The sequence below is a fragment of the Neofelis nebulosa genome, chromosome 5 (genome assembly GCF_028018385.1).
Source record: "Neofelis nebulosa isolate mNeoNeb1 chromosome 5, mNeoNeb1.pri, whole genome shotgun sequence".
Lineage (NCBI taxonomy): Eukaryota > Metazoa > Chordata > Mammalia > Carnivora > Felidae > Neofelis > Neofelis nebulosa.
Window position 1 is genome coordinate 127,435,632 of NC_080786.1, and position 15,555 is coordinate 127,451,186.

Consider the following 15,555-nt stretch of genomic DNA (forward strand, 5'->3'; position numbering starts at 1 on the left):
CTAAGAAATTGTTTGGCTCCCTTTCTCATGGCTTCTGCTTCAAATTCTCACAAAATAAATATTTACCCCAAAAAATAGTTCATATATCACAATTAGAGACATGTTTTCCTTTCAAAATTTGGCTGATTTTAGGAAAAAAATTTAATAGTAATTTGAAAGTCAAAGATGTGATCTTGCTTGGTTAGTTTCCATAATAAAAGCAGAGTGACTTAAGTATTTATAGTAAAACTTAGATCTCAGAATATTGTGTTGATGTAAAATTATACATGTATTCAGTTTTCAGTCTAGTGGAAGGAAGTAAAAAGGATTTTCCATACCTACTCTAAACTGCTATGAAGAACACTGTGCTGTACTAATATAAAAGTATAAAAAGTAAGATGCTAAGCTCTATAAAATGTATCTTTCATAGCATGTTGTTTGGTACAAAAAGTTCTAACAATCTAAAGTTCTACAAACTTAGAAAATGAAAAAGACTAATATTCATAGAATTTGTGTTTTAGGCCAAAAAATATTACATTAATCTTTCAGAGTAAATCCTTTCTCGTTTCTGAACAGAATGTTACTCTTACAATAAAATGACCTGATGGGGCTGCCCCCACTTTGTGGGTGTGTGTGTATGCATGTGTGTGTGTGTATCCAATTCACTTTTAGGTTGATTATTAAATTTCCCCAGGTTAATCTCATGCATTGTTATTGTCATGTAGTAATTCACAAGTATGTAGTCATCATGCCTTCTATATCTAGACTGTACTGTGTTTCTGTAGGCCATACAGTGAAACATTTTGACCTAGAATATGAACTGATAACCTGTCTGAACCTAATGCCTGTGTTCTTAACTATTGGTCTGTAGTGACTCCTTGTGTGTTTGATAATAAAAATAATTATGACTAACCTTTATTAAGTGTTTTAGAATGTGCCAGCAAAAATATTTTAGCTTTACATGGTTGATCTCACTTAGTTATAACAGTTAATAGTCACTATTCTTTCCCCTGTCTGCAAATGAGAAGATAGAGGCATTGAATAGTAAACGTTGGTTTGAATACACCCGTTGACTACACTTTCAATCTCAGCTAATCTAAGCTCCCACTCTTTTTTTTTTTTTTAAGTTTATTTATTTATTTTGAGAGTGAGAGACAGAGCATGTGCACATGTTGGTTAGGGGCAGGGAGAGAGGATCGCAGGCATGTTCTGCGCTTTTGTCAGTAGATCCCCCATGAGGGGCTCGAACCTATAAACCATGAGATCAGGACCTGAGCCGAATTAAGCCTAGTATTTAAATGTATTTTTTTTTAATGAGGCATCTTTCCCTGGCAATTACTTTTACAGTAAATGCTTAAAAACCTGAGTTAGTTTAAATCCACTTAATATTTCATAGAGCAGTAATAATGTTTTATATTTCTCAAGTTTCACTACATTTAAACAATGAAAAACAATGTTTTATTCATAATAACATTCTGTTCCTTAGACAGTGAAGTGTAATTCAGCATGATTTAGTCTGGGACCAGATATTCTGGTTCACCAAAAGAGAAGTTCATTTGGTAGCACCTAAGAAGTGCAATCTTAGAACGTGTGATTTATGTCAGTAGTTCAGTTCTTAACTAGATATGTGACCTAAAGCAAGGCATTTTACTTCTATAAATCTGTTTTTCCGTCTGTAAAATTATGAACTTATTATGTGTTCTAGCACTGTTATTCCATTAAGTCAGAATTTTTTCTTCAGTTAGAATACCACAAAGTATAGTAGAACCTAAGAGTATAATAGACCTTATTTAATCATAAACTAACATTTTAGAATCTTGAATTTCTTTTTTTTTTTTAATTTTTTTTTCAACGTTTTTTATTTATTTTTGGGACAGAGAGAGACAGAGCATGAACGGGGGAGGGGCAGAGAGAGAGGGAGACACAGAATCGTAAACAGGCTCCAGGCTCCGAGCCATCAGCCCAGAGCCCGACACGGGGCTCGAACTCACAGACCGCGAGATCGTGACCTGGCTGAAGTCGGACGCTTAACCGACTGCACCATCCAGGCGCCCCTAGAATCTTGAATTTCTTAAGGATTACTGTTATGAAAATGATTTATCATTGTGCAGTAGATGTTTGAAGTTGTACTTCATAATGAATTCCTATCACGAGAAAGAAAAGAGAATTAGTTGTATATGTGGATGAAATCCTGGGTCTATACTAATGTTGAGCTCCTTTTGTTTACTTGTTTTAGTAATGGATGTTTGTCTTTTGAGTTTTCTTGTAACAAACAACATTCATGTTTTAAAATACATGATTCCTTCATTTATTTAGCTAGGAATTATTTTTTCATTGTTACTTTCACAGTCCTGTATGAGTGGCAAATAGTCATTAGCCAATAAATATTTATTGAAAAACAGAAAGAGTTTATTCAAAAGACATATATTAAGCCACTAATATAGGCTTAGCTCATTCAGTGCCACATATTGGGAAAATATAAAAATGAGTAAGTCAATTTCAGTCTTTGAGGATCTCACTATTTAATAGGAATAAAAAAAAAATGTGATAATTACAGTATAATGTGATAAATACTATAAGAGGCAATTCTGTCTAGAGGAATCCTGGAATATTTGGGAGACGATCTCTATTTTAATTGGTTTTTTTTTTTTTTGCAAATTAAGTTGAGGTTTAAAAGGCAGAAAAAAAAGGAAAAGATGGTTATAAGACTGAAAAAAGCAAATGTGCCCTGGTACATGGTATACTGAGATAACAAAGAAAATGTTGCTGCGTAGGATGCGGGAGTGGAGGGCTGGGAAATGGGGCTGGATGGAGAGCTTGAAGACATAACCGTGAGGGTGCTTGCAGTCATATTAAGAGTTTCTACTACTTGTTGTTGTTCTTCTTCTTGTTCTTATTCTTATTCTTGTTGTTGTTGTTGTTGTTGTTGTTGTTGGTCTTCTTCTTCTTCTTCTTCTTCTTCTTCTTCTTCTTCTTCTTCTTTAAATAGGTTGTTTAGTTAACCAATCAGTGGGGAGTTAAACAAGGTCTCTTGGAGTCAACAAATATTTTAAAGCAAGTGAGTGACAGGATCATATTTCATGTTTCAAAAATAAGTCCAGTGGAAGAATGACCTGGCCCAGTAAGACAGAGGGCCTGGATAAAGGAGACCAGTTTGAAGACAGTTTGCACTGAGATAAAGGAGATAGTTTGCATTGAGAGATGGCGAGCTAGAATTTACAGTAAAGAATTTCAAATGTTTTAGTCTTCACACACCTGTTTAGTAGCAAAAATTGCAAGTACGCTTCAGTTTTTGTAAGTTTATTTATTGTGTACTACTATATACCAGTGCTAAAGTATTGTGTACCTTTTAAAACATCTCATGAAATTTTATTAAAAAGTTTAGGGATTGGGGCGCCTGGGTGGCGCAGTCGGTTAAGCGTCCGACTTCAGCCAGGTCACGATCTCGCGGTCAGTGAGTTCAAGCCCCGCGTCAGTCTCTGGGCTGATGGCTTGGAGCCTGGAGCCTGTTTCCGACTCTGTGTCTCCCTCTCTCTGCCCCTCCCCCGTTCATGCTCTGTCTCTCTCTGTCCCAAAAATAAATTAAAAAAAAAAAAAAAAAAGTTTAGGGATTATATTTAAAAATACCTATCAAAAGAATTTCTCTTAATAACCCATGTCAGTGGGCTGCTTACATAGCCTTGGAACGTTGCTCACCCACTGTAGGTACTATGAGCCAATAGTATCTTGGGAATACCGGGATGCGTCCTAGAACACTTACTCTGAATCCCTGGGTGTAGGACCCAGACATCTGAATTTTCCTGTCTCCCCAGGGGATTCAAGCATGCAGCCGAGGATAAGAACCATTTAAAGAGAGTGGAAGGGTGATTTCAATTTTGAGCACAGAGAAAATGGGGCAGAGGAGTGATGTGTTGTGTTAGAATCAGGTGGGAAACTCTTTCAAACTACAGCCATCCCTTCACCTTTCTAGAAATTTTATGTTTTCACCTGGGGTTATATTTTATGCTTTGAGGGCACCTAGACTGAATTAAACGAATAAAATTAATCTAGACAAACAAATTGGCTAGGATATTATTTAACGTGAATTTGGGGTAGGAGAGAGAATGATTGGTTTAGGAGAAAATTTTGTGAGACATTTGACTGAGTATAGAGCCAGGATTCAGCTCTAAAACTTCTTGGGTTACTTATACACAGAGATAGGAAATAAAAAAGGAATAAAAGTAGTTACTGTAATTTACTTTTTTAGACGTGTAGTGGTGTTGGTGAAGTCCATGCATATTTCAGATTCAGTCCTGTAAGACATGCAAATGTTATGTATGAAGAAGTGGGGACTATTGATTTAGGACATGGGACAGAAATCTGGGCTAGGGTTTATGGGTACTGAAGCTTCCCACATAATGATGGTAGCAAGAGTTTCAATAGGATGACAAAGGAAGAAGCTCAGACAGTGTCTCAACCTGAAACATTTGTGCAGTGAAGGAAGGGGTAAGATATGAAAGTGGCTTCAAGGAAAGTTGAGGGGTGTTTGTATTTAGTGGAGAGATGTGGGCATACATGCAATATGGAGTGAGGAAAGCAGACAAATAGAAAAACAAAGATGGCACCATGGAAGATCAAACTGTGCCTTGTCCGAACTGAGCTCAGATTACTTTTTACAGTCCATCTTATTATTTTTTTTTCCAGCAGCTAAAGTACTTCACATTTTGGAAATTGTTTCTTATTTTAACTGGTTGCTTTACCATCAGCCTTGGCTTTCAATCTCAGTTAATGATAAGTCAAGTACTGTTAAAAAAGAAATAATCACTAAAGAGGATTAGATATTTACTCTAACAGTAGTAAATTTCGTGGGGGCCTCTTTGATTTGGTTACAACTATTCCACATGACTTTCAATTACTAACGAATAAAAAAATGTTGGTTAAAATGATATCTATGTATTTAAATAAGATAGTAAAAAATCGATGTGGTACTAGATGGTTATTGTATATATGCACTTGGGAAAATTAGGAAGGAGACAGAGGATGCCTTCATGGGCCTTCCATTTCTTCTATTTTGGTATACCTTTTGACCCTCTTTTTTAAAAATCCTCCTCAAATTGACATTGCTGTATACTGTCTCTTGAAAATTCCCATTCCTGGGCGGCTCAGTCAGTTAAGTGTCAACTTTGCATAATCAGTAAACAATTTCTACTAACTACCTAGGGGTAGTCACTTCTTAGGGTCTAGTTCACTCTAACCAAATACCCAACAGAATTAAGAAGAAAAGTAATTATCCTAGAATTAGAATCCACTATTATTTTTATGTAAATTTTTTAATGGTTTATTTATTTTTGAGGGGGGGGAGGGGCAGAGAGAGAGGGAGACACAGAATCCAAAGCAGGCTCCAGGCTCTGAGCTGTCAGCATAGAGCCCAATGTGGGGTTTGAACCCATGAACCACAAGATCATGACCTGAGCCGAAGTCGGATGCTTAATCGACTGAGCCACCCAGGTGCCCCAGCGTCCACTATGATTTATTAACTAGAACATGCAACTACATTAATATAAACCATAATAGCTAATATTTCTAGCTATTATTCAGTATACTGGACATAATTTTAAGTGTGTCACATGTAGTAACTTATTTAATCCTCAAAACAATTCTGTGACAGTGTTTTTATCAATCCCTATTTTATTGTCTATCTTTCATAATGACAGCATTCCAACACAAAACATTTAAGCACCTTGTCCACAGTCAAATACAAGTAAGCGGCAGAGCCGACTTTCTTACCCATGGCAGTCTGACTCCAGAGTCTCTGCTCTTAAACACACTGTGCTCTCCAGATTGATACATTCTGGTTTAATAGAAATAAATTCTGAGAGGAAACTAGCCTATGCCAGTAAATGAATGTATTTTTTGCTAGCAATAGCCAAAGACTTACTTGTTGTTTATAGGGTAACATTAAAGGCCACCAAGACCTAATTGTCCATTGACCCTCTACTAAGGGATGTCTTCACACAGGAGTGCCTGATGGTGAATGGGAGCTTCATTTATTCACTCAGTCATTCGTCCAGTGATGCTTACTTAGTGTCTACTATGTCCTCAATACCAGTCTCTGTGCTGTGGAAAAAAACTTTCTTGGGATCCATAGATAGGTGGGGAAAAGACCCAACTAAAATTAGACATAACATGCTATACTATAGTATCAAGTAATATACCATATAATCACAGGATAAGATTCTAATCCCACAAGTGTGCTTTAATTCAGAAGGGTAGAATTGTACATAAGTGGAAAGCTTATAGAAAGAAGCTTTGCTGTGTTCTGTACTTGGCTAGTCGTCAGTTCTGTGATGTAAGATACTAAGCTCTCAACCATCCGGAGAGTTGTTGGAGCAGTCTGTCCACAGACCTCAGCAGAAACTGGCTGAAGCAATAGCTGAGACAGCTAAGGAGAAGACCAAAAAAAAAAAAAAAAAAAAAAGGCAAAACGCTTTTCAATATAAGGCCAAAACTGGTGCCCAGGCAATGATTCTGCAGTAAACAATAGAGCAAAAGTGGGGCCAGGGAATTAAAGTATAGCCTGAAGAAGCACCAAAGAAAACAAGTCAAGCTTGCTAGAGAGGAAAGATCTGAGTGTTTTATTTATTTATTTTTTTTATTTTTTTAATTTTTTTTTTAACGTTTTTATTTATTTTTGAGACAGGGAGAGACAGAGCATGAATGGGGGAGGGTCAGAGAGAGGGAGACACAGAATCTGAAACAGGCTCCGGGCTCTGAGCTGTCAGCACAGGGGCCCGATGCGGGGCTCGAACTCACGGACCGTGAGATCGTGACCTGAGCCGAAGTCGGCGCTCAACCGACTGAGCCACCCAGGCGCCCCGATCTGAGTGTTTTAAAGCCAATGTAGTTTGTAGTTTGCTTTCAGTAAGCTGAAGAACAATTTTTGCACAAATATAAAGTCAGGTGCTATTGTTCCTTTGGCTGTAACTTTGGCTCTTTGTGCAGAGTAGTGTCCACATTATTGGATGTTGAGTGCAGTGGTAATTCAAAATAAATAAATAAATAAAATAATTAGTCCTTAAGTGCATGATGTAACACTTTTACTTGTCTCATTTTATTTAAGTTATTATACTTATATTTCAGAAATACAAAGAGGTGTCTTTAATAGAAAAGTGTGAAGAGAGCAAAATATTTAGAATTCAGTATGGAAGAAGACACTGTTTTTCCCCTATTTTGTTTGGTCATGTGAAAACGAACATCTGTACCTTCATACATGCTGCAATTTTCCACCCTAGCAATTACTCACATGAGCTAGTGGGATATAATTGTCCAAGATTTGTGTTCATCTGGGTAATTTAGTGGAAAAACTCCTATTACGATAAGCTGGCCAAAAGATAGAAATTTATTGGATGGTTTACCATTTAATCAGCATTGTTTTATGATTGGTACAAATTGGTATCCTGCACAAAGGGATATGTACTCATAATGCATTTTTTTGAAGTGTATGACTCAAGAATTATAAATGTCAAATACTATAGGAAATGTGGGAAAATTGGAAAACATCCACTCTCCAATTAATTAAAATTATAAGTAAAGCTTAAATTTCAAGTCTTGCTCTAATGAGTATTTTCAAATTACCAGTAAATATAGACTAAATAAGTGTTTAGTACTTTTTCAAGTCATGTCTACTTAGCAAGGTGAAAGGAATATCATCTCTGCATGTTTTTACCTATGCAAAGTGAATAGAGACACTTTAGAAACTGTTGCACTTAATTGTTGTTTTTCAACTTTTGTGGAGCAAGGGGCAATATTTGAACTGCATAATCCTTTTTTTCTTTTTAAATAAAAGCTTATGTTTATCAAGATATAGAAGTTAAAGTGATCTTCTAATAAAGTCAGAGATTATATATATATATATAACATATATATATATAACATATATTACACATATATATTACATATATATATATTATATTACATATATATCACATATATATATTATTTATTTTTTTTTATTTTTTTATTTTTTTTTTGTGAGAGAGAGAGGGCACAAGTCAGCAAGGGACAGAGAAAGAGAGACAGAAAAACAGGATTCACCTGAAACAGGGCTCATATTTTTACCCGAAGTAGGGCTAGTGTTCACTGGAAGCAGGACTCCAGCTCACCCAATGCAGGGCATGAGCTCTCCTGATGTGGGTCTTGAACTCACCAACCATGAGATCATGACCTGAGCCGAAGTCGATGCTTAATGACTGAGCCACCAAGGTGGCCCAGAGATTATAATTTTCTATTAAAGAACATTTTGGTGACTATCTTGGTTACAATAAAAAATGAAACATTTGAAAGAGTTTCCTATTTAAGTGTACTTTAAAGGATTATCATGACCCTTGAAAATGCTAAAAATGGTGGGAATATTTAAGTTGTGCAGTTACTTTTGATTATTGCCCTTTTCATGACCATGTATATGTAGTATCAGAGCTGAACTAAATGGTAGTCCTTAGATAAATGGAAAGGACTTGGTTCTGGAATTTGAAACACCTATGTGGGCCCCAACTGCCACACGCTAGCTACGATTCTTTGGGCAAAATTCTTAACCTAGAAAATGAGCAAAGAAATGACCACTTCTCCCAGGATTGTTTTAGGGATTAAATTGTATTATTTTGTTCATTCAAAAAAATATCAACATCAGTTCTTATTGTGAAAGAAACAGTGCCAGATCCCAACTATCCAAAGATAAACAAGACATTGGAGCTTCGCCTCCTGGGTTCTCTGGCTGGGGCCCTATAAATTGGACTGAAAAAAGACAGATTAACAGGAGAAAAACAAACAGATTTATTTAAGTTTTATGTGGCAAAGGAGCCTTCATAAGGATGTGAAGACCTGAAGAAGTGGTTAAACCTGAGTGTTCTTATCATAGGTTCAATGAAGAGTGGAAAATTATGGTAAAACATGATAGGACAAAAGGGTATGAGCTAAGAATAGTAAACTGGGTGAAAATTGGCAAGACCTATTTGTTTAGATTCCTCTTGGTGGCCCTCCATCTTCGAGATAAGGATAGTCCCTTTGTCTAGGTGTAGGAAGCCATTTCTCCCATGACAGTCTTAAGACCTGCCTCAGGGGTGGCAGGGGAGGTCAGAGAGGCCTTCCTCTACCTGTGGTTTCTCCAACTTCAGCTCAAAATACTCAGTATGCCATGTTTTGGAGTAGTGTGTTCTAAACCCCATCATGTATCATAATGATACTTAACAGCCAACATTTTTGTGTACCTACTATGTGCCAGATACAGTTTGTTACGGGTGAGTAGAGGGAGGAAGACATAACTAATGAAAAAAGGATGAGTTTGGGGATTTATCTAGTACCCTACAGTGAGTGTAGTGTAAACCCACCCATCATGAAATTGTTTTTCTTTCCTGTCCAAGCCTCTAAGTTATAAAATCATAGAATATTAATGCTACAAAATACTTTTTTTTTACCATCTTAATTTGGAAACATGTTTCTTTAAAGAGACATTTAAACATTTATCAAAATCTTAGTAGATTTATGGTATGGATTTTTCATCACCTTTTCTAATGAGTTAATTTCATCATTTTAAGAAACAAGTATGGGTAGAATGAATAAAACATCTATGTGTGTTTATCTTATGATGTAAGAAAGTTCAACCAAATTTGTCTTCTAAGCTTCCCCCCACCCCTTAAAGAAAGAACTCAATTTAAAAGCCGCATATTTGGGTAGCAATCCCTCCTGTGATATTTTAGTGTTTTAGTGAGAAAAGCACTGATCTTAGAACTATAAACTTACGGTTTGTGTATTGGGTTTTGTACTTGTGTATCTCTTATTTTTCTCACTAATAAAATGAAGATCATAATAGCATTAAACTCACATGGCTCAGATGGGAACTAATAAAATTAATAAACACAGTCCCTAGCACAGCAGTGCATTCTCAATAAATTGTGCTTTATTTTAAAACATACACACACACCTTGCATGTAAAATAAATGTGAAGTATTAATTTCATTTGGTTATCATTATATGGTGGTATGACAGTATGCTTTGGGACTATCGAATATGAAGCGTAATTCCTGTCCCCTGGGTTTAAACAGAGTGTAGTGGGTAAAAAGATGGGATTAACATCAGGCTGACCTAGGAGGGAATCTTGGTTCCTCCATGTACTAAGAAAATATTAGTTTCTCCATTTGTAAAATAGTGAAAACTTGTCATCAGGCTTTGTGAGGATTATACGAGATTCATCTCTTAGTACAAACACCTCCACACACTAAATGCCAGATTTTTAGCTATTTGTAGTAGAGGGATGAGAGAGGGTCACATGTAGAATTCTGTCATATATGAAATAAGATGGTACTTAGTACAGCGTATGTTTTTGTCTTTTATAAACACAACATAAGTTCACTATATAACAAATGAGACACTTGGAAAGGTACAAAGGAGGAAATTAAAATCATTCATAATCTCATTCTCAGAAATGACTACTTCTAGCACTTATCTTTTCTTTATGCCTCCGCTTTCTACACTTATATCTGCGTTAGTTATGTGTCTTTACAAAATTAGAAACATATTTTACACTAGCCTCTCTGGAAGTATGTTACTAAGGATTTTATTTTAGAAAGAGGTCAATGATGTTCCTCAAGTAATTTATAAAAATCAATGTACAGTTGACCTAGTCCAATGTGTTTAGAAAATATTTGGGCAACAAAGTTAAATGAGTTTTTTTTTTTTTTCCTGTGGGACTTCTCAATCCTTCAATATGCTGATGATTATTGTGATTCCCCAAAGGGTGGCCATAACATACACAGTTTTCCCAACATGAATGTCTTACCTTTTTTAAAACAAATATATATTAAAACCATTTTGATCTAGTGGTTTCTGGAACTTAATTTTGGAAACTCTGCCATACATATCTTTATGTGCTTTTTTTCCAATTAACATTTTTACCTTGAATATTTTATTACTTTATTATAAAGAACCTTATATTTAATGCCTGTGTAATATTAATTTTAATAATAAGATAAAGTGTTCATTTTAGAATTAGTAATCTCCTAATGTAGAATTAGTAAAGTAGCCTAACAAAGGCTTAGATAGGTATATATGAACTGGGAGTGAGGGAGGAGAAAACTGTAACAAAAAGATGTCAAGGGAGGCCAATTTTATATTATTATTTCGAATAACTTCATGGCTGCCTGCCACTCTTGAAGCACAGACTGATCTTTCCTATTTAAATATAGACTGACTGCTTGCTACATGCCTTTTTTCCTTTGTTCAAGATCATTTTGAAGGGATAATTTCTAAACAAAATTATCTTAACTAGGAAGTTGCAAGGAGGAGGTTAAGAAAATTTATTCAGGCAGGCATTTTAATCAAAGAGGCATTTGTTGGAAATGTGGTTAAAAGTGTAGTTGGCCAAGTCATACAAATAGTAACTTTTTTTCCCTTTGAGCTCTAGCCCAAGGCTTTAGAAATGAGTTATGAATGTAAATAAATACAAATCAATAGGAGTTCTGTTTTTATTATTTCACTGGGAATTTCTGTACAATTTGAGAGCAACTTGCTGCAAGTTCAGCAGATGATTAAGTTTAACCTTGATCCTGAGCCAGCAAGATTGGCTTGCTTTCTATCAGCGAGGGATGTAAATTTACTCGGACACATTTTAATTGGCATTTATGCAACATGTACACACAGATGCTGAATTCATTGAGAAATCCTTTATGCCATCTGTTTAACTAGCGTTGCCCTCTATTAAAATACATGATAAAATGAGACTGTATCTCCTTGGCTTGCTCATATATTTATCTTACACTACAGAACATTTCCAATAAGCACCTTACCAGTGTGATCCTGTGGTAGATATTAATGCTTACCATAACAATCTGAAAATATACTTTATTTTCTCTTTCCTTTGGTGAGAACTATTTATGACACTTTTCCTCCTGTGCTTTCCCTTCTAAAACGATTATTTTGAAAAAGCAGCTTTTTAACTTTGTTAGTAAAATAATAGAGATTATTACACATGTTGACTTATAAGTATTTTCTCATCAAATGTAAATTATTTTCATAGCAAATTTAATAATCTAAATTAAAAAATGTTTTTTTTTAGTTATCACTTTAGTCCTTCCATGAAGTTTGATTTACAAATAAGCTAACGTTTTAAGGTTAGTCCTGTCTTCCACACTTAATCAAAATTTTAGATTGGACCCACTGCCATATGAATCATTTGCCTTCCCTTTAAGACTTGGCAACAATAATATCCTACAATGATTTACATATACAAACTTTAAAGAAAAGTTTGAAATTTTGGAAATTAATGGTGAAGTGCTCTTTTTTAACCATGCAGTACCTTAATTAAATATCTCTATCTCTATCTCTGTCTCTGTCTAGCTAACTAAACCATAAAACCACAGGTCCAATATTCACAATTGAAAAAAATAATCTGAAACATACATTGATTCACTGATGCAGTGTTAAGATTCAAATCAAATTACACTATACTTTTCTGCTATATTAAGTCGTTGACTTAAAAAAAAAAATTCACCCAAACCATCAAGTTCTTTTTTGTACGTTTTCCTATTAAAGTTAGTATGCAGTCATAAGAGAGCTGTCACTTTTTAAAGCTGTCATGATGACAGAATGAACCATTTATTTCATAAGTAGAGGGCTTATGTCTCTGTGACAGGTAGAGATTACGATGACATTGTCTTCAACCTAAATTCATAGCCTGAGAATGTAATTCCTCAGCTTGAAAGGGTTTTAAAACTGAAAGTAAACTAACAGGTATAGTATCAGATTTAAACGGTTGTTACAGGAGTGGGTTTAGTTAATTTCCTCACATGGTTAATGCTTAATACAGTGCTATGATTTAATATATTACTGTAATTATCTTCTAAGTGTTGGGTTTCTGGGGCTGACCTCTGGGGCTAACTATAAAATGAGCAACCTCTCCCCAGTGAACCACCTTGAGTCAATCTTGTAGTTTCCAAGGACTTTCCATGAAAGCCCTAGTTAGAGCTGCTTAGAAATACTCTCACCTCCATTTCAAATTTTAAAAAAGGAATAATTGAAAGCTTTTTGTTATCTTTGGATTCTTTTGTAGTTGTCAGTAGATAACGATAATCTAATTGGAAATCAATGGACTTTCTTAACCTATTTGAGTTATTACAGCATTAAACAAAGTATTTAGCTTTGATGAACTAAGATTTCCCATCTTTAAAATGAAGGAGACTTGGACTACAAAGATCTTTAAGTTCCTTTTAACTAAATCATGCTATTATTCAAAATAATAAACATATAAAATAAGATCATGGAATTTACATTGAGCTGCCTGTCTTTTCTCTCTTTCATGCCTCCAAAGTATAAAACTTTAGAACATATGACTAAATCTTTCTTGCTGAATTAAACCGAGAATCTATTTAAAAATAAAAAAATAAACTGAGAATCTATTAAAATGTTTCCTTTACTTTTAAGATGAAGCACAGTTGTCTTTTGAAAATCCATATCCATTTGTGACAATATGGACAGAGTTTGGGTGCCTCATGCTAAGTGAGACAAGTCAGAAGACAAAGACAAATACTGTACGTTATCACTTATGTGGCAATGGAAGGAGTCACCTTCCTAAAAAATAGAGAATAAAATGATGATTATTAGGAGGTGGGGTGTGGGGGGATAAAAGTGATCTTGTTTAAAGTTCCAACAACAACAACAACAACAAAACACCTTTTAGTTCACATTCTAGCCTTACCTGATTACACCGCTCATACTGTCAATGTGGGTTTTAAATTCCTTTAAGTACAGAGTTCCAGCCTATAAGGTCTAAGGAAGGAGTGGAAAATGGGCTTGCAGGGGGGAAATGCAGAGGCTGAAGAGGATGTAGGGGTGGGGGGGGGGGGTGGGGAGAAGGTAGGCTGAGGATTCCAGGAGAGTAAAGAGTTTTGTTTGTTTGTTGTTTGTTTGATTTAAGTAGGCTTCACATCCAGCATGTCCAGCATGTTCAGTGTGGAGCTCAACACAGAGTTTGAACTCACAACCCTGATATCAAGACCTGAGCTGAGATGAAGAGTCTGATGCTTAGTCGGATCCTTAGTTAGATGCTTACTAACTGAGCCACCCCGGGAGCGTAAAGTCTTATAGGTGGTTTCACCATTGGCAGAATCATAGATGGAGACTTAATCTTTAAAGGAGTCCCACATAGTAGGAAGCCAAATGTTTGTTTACTGAAATAAAATAAATATGAATACATAAAAAGGCCAAAGATCAGTGATGTTAGTGGATGAAGAGAAAATAGTGTGATTTCGTAACATCTGTTTGAGGGCGTGTGTTATCTCATCATGATGAAGGTATGTGAACTTGGTTAGCTGAAAGTTACAGTTCCTTGGGGATGCCTGGCTGGCTCAGTCAGTAGAATATGCAGCTCTTGATTTCGGGGTTATAAGTTCAAGCCCTATGTTGGGCATAGAGATTGCTTAAAACAGAAATAAAAGTTATAGTTACTTCAAACTATGTTTAAATTTTGATTATAATTTGGAAGCTTAAGGTATGGATTTTTTTTTTGATGGTAAAGATGATAAAGAATCACATATTTTAAATTACTTAAATTAGAGGCCGGTTTCATGAATTAAAATATTAAGAGCAGTTTCAGAGTACAGAAAGCCTTATGCTATTTGCTATACATGCTTCCAGTGCATTGTCTAGCCACTCAGGTTCCAAAACAAATATACTAGAAATGTATTTATTAATTTGGTTTTCTTCTGTCTTTATTTTTGTTGTTTTGCTACCAACCTTGAATTTTTATGACCTTACAATGCCATCTAGGCTATTTTAATTGCCAATCTTATTGCCAGCTCTTATCTTTGTTAGGAATGTGGTGATATGTTTCTTTCAAGGATTACTTAGATCAATTAATTATGATTGTAGGAGCTGTCAATTATTTATACTGCTTGGGAGTAAAATGCATGTCTCTTGTGTCACTTATCATGTAGTATGGTGCTTATTTCATATTCTCTTCGATATTTAATTACTTTTTCAGCATGTCTGTGATCCCCTCAAATCTTAGAACATTGCATAATTACTGGTTGTGGTTTTTCCTTTTCTGGTCATGAAGCTTTCAATGCCTTTCCTTTGATTCTTTTGTTTCTAAGCAAAGAGAAATGGCATTATTTTTGTTACTTAAGTGTTTAAACAGCATAAATTGATTAGTAAAGACAGTAAAGTTAGTAATCCTTGAAATGGTCTACTTTCAATTAGAAAAATTAAACATAGTTGATTTTTCCTCATATGAAAACCTTTTATGTTTTTGGAAGTTATGTTATGCATGATACAAGCAAAAATTTTTCTCTAGCTCTGACCTTGGGAAGACAAAAGAAAAAAATAATTTGAGAAATGTGTGATTAAGAAATGCTGCCACATCATTTGTTTAGTGACATCTTTACATTAAGTGATCTGTATCTCAGATTATTATATGTTTACATAAACTTCTCTTTTGAAACAATGAACTTAAAATGGTTAAACATAAACAAAATAGCAAATAGAAATATGATTCTGAGTAAGAGCAACAATGTGTTTTTAATTTCATTATTTCCTGAATTTTAGTATTTA

At 35.0% G+C, this 15,555-nt stretch overlaps 1 protein-coding gene across 1 annotated transcript in view; it reads left to right on the forward strand.

Moving 5' to 3' along the window:
* ROBO1 (roundabout guidance receptor 1) overlaps positions 1 to 15,555 on the forward strand; it is a 1,142,978-nt gene that overhangs the window by 969,670 nt on the left and 157,753 nt on the right. The window lies entirely within an intron of this gene.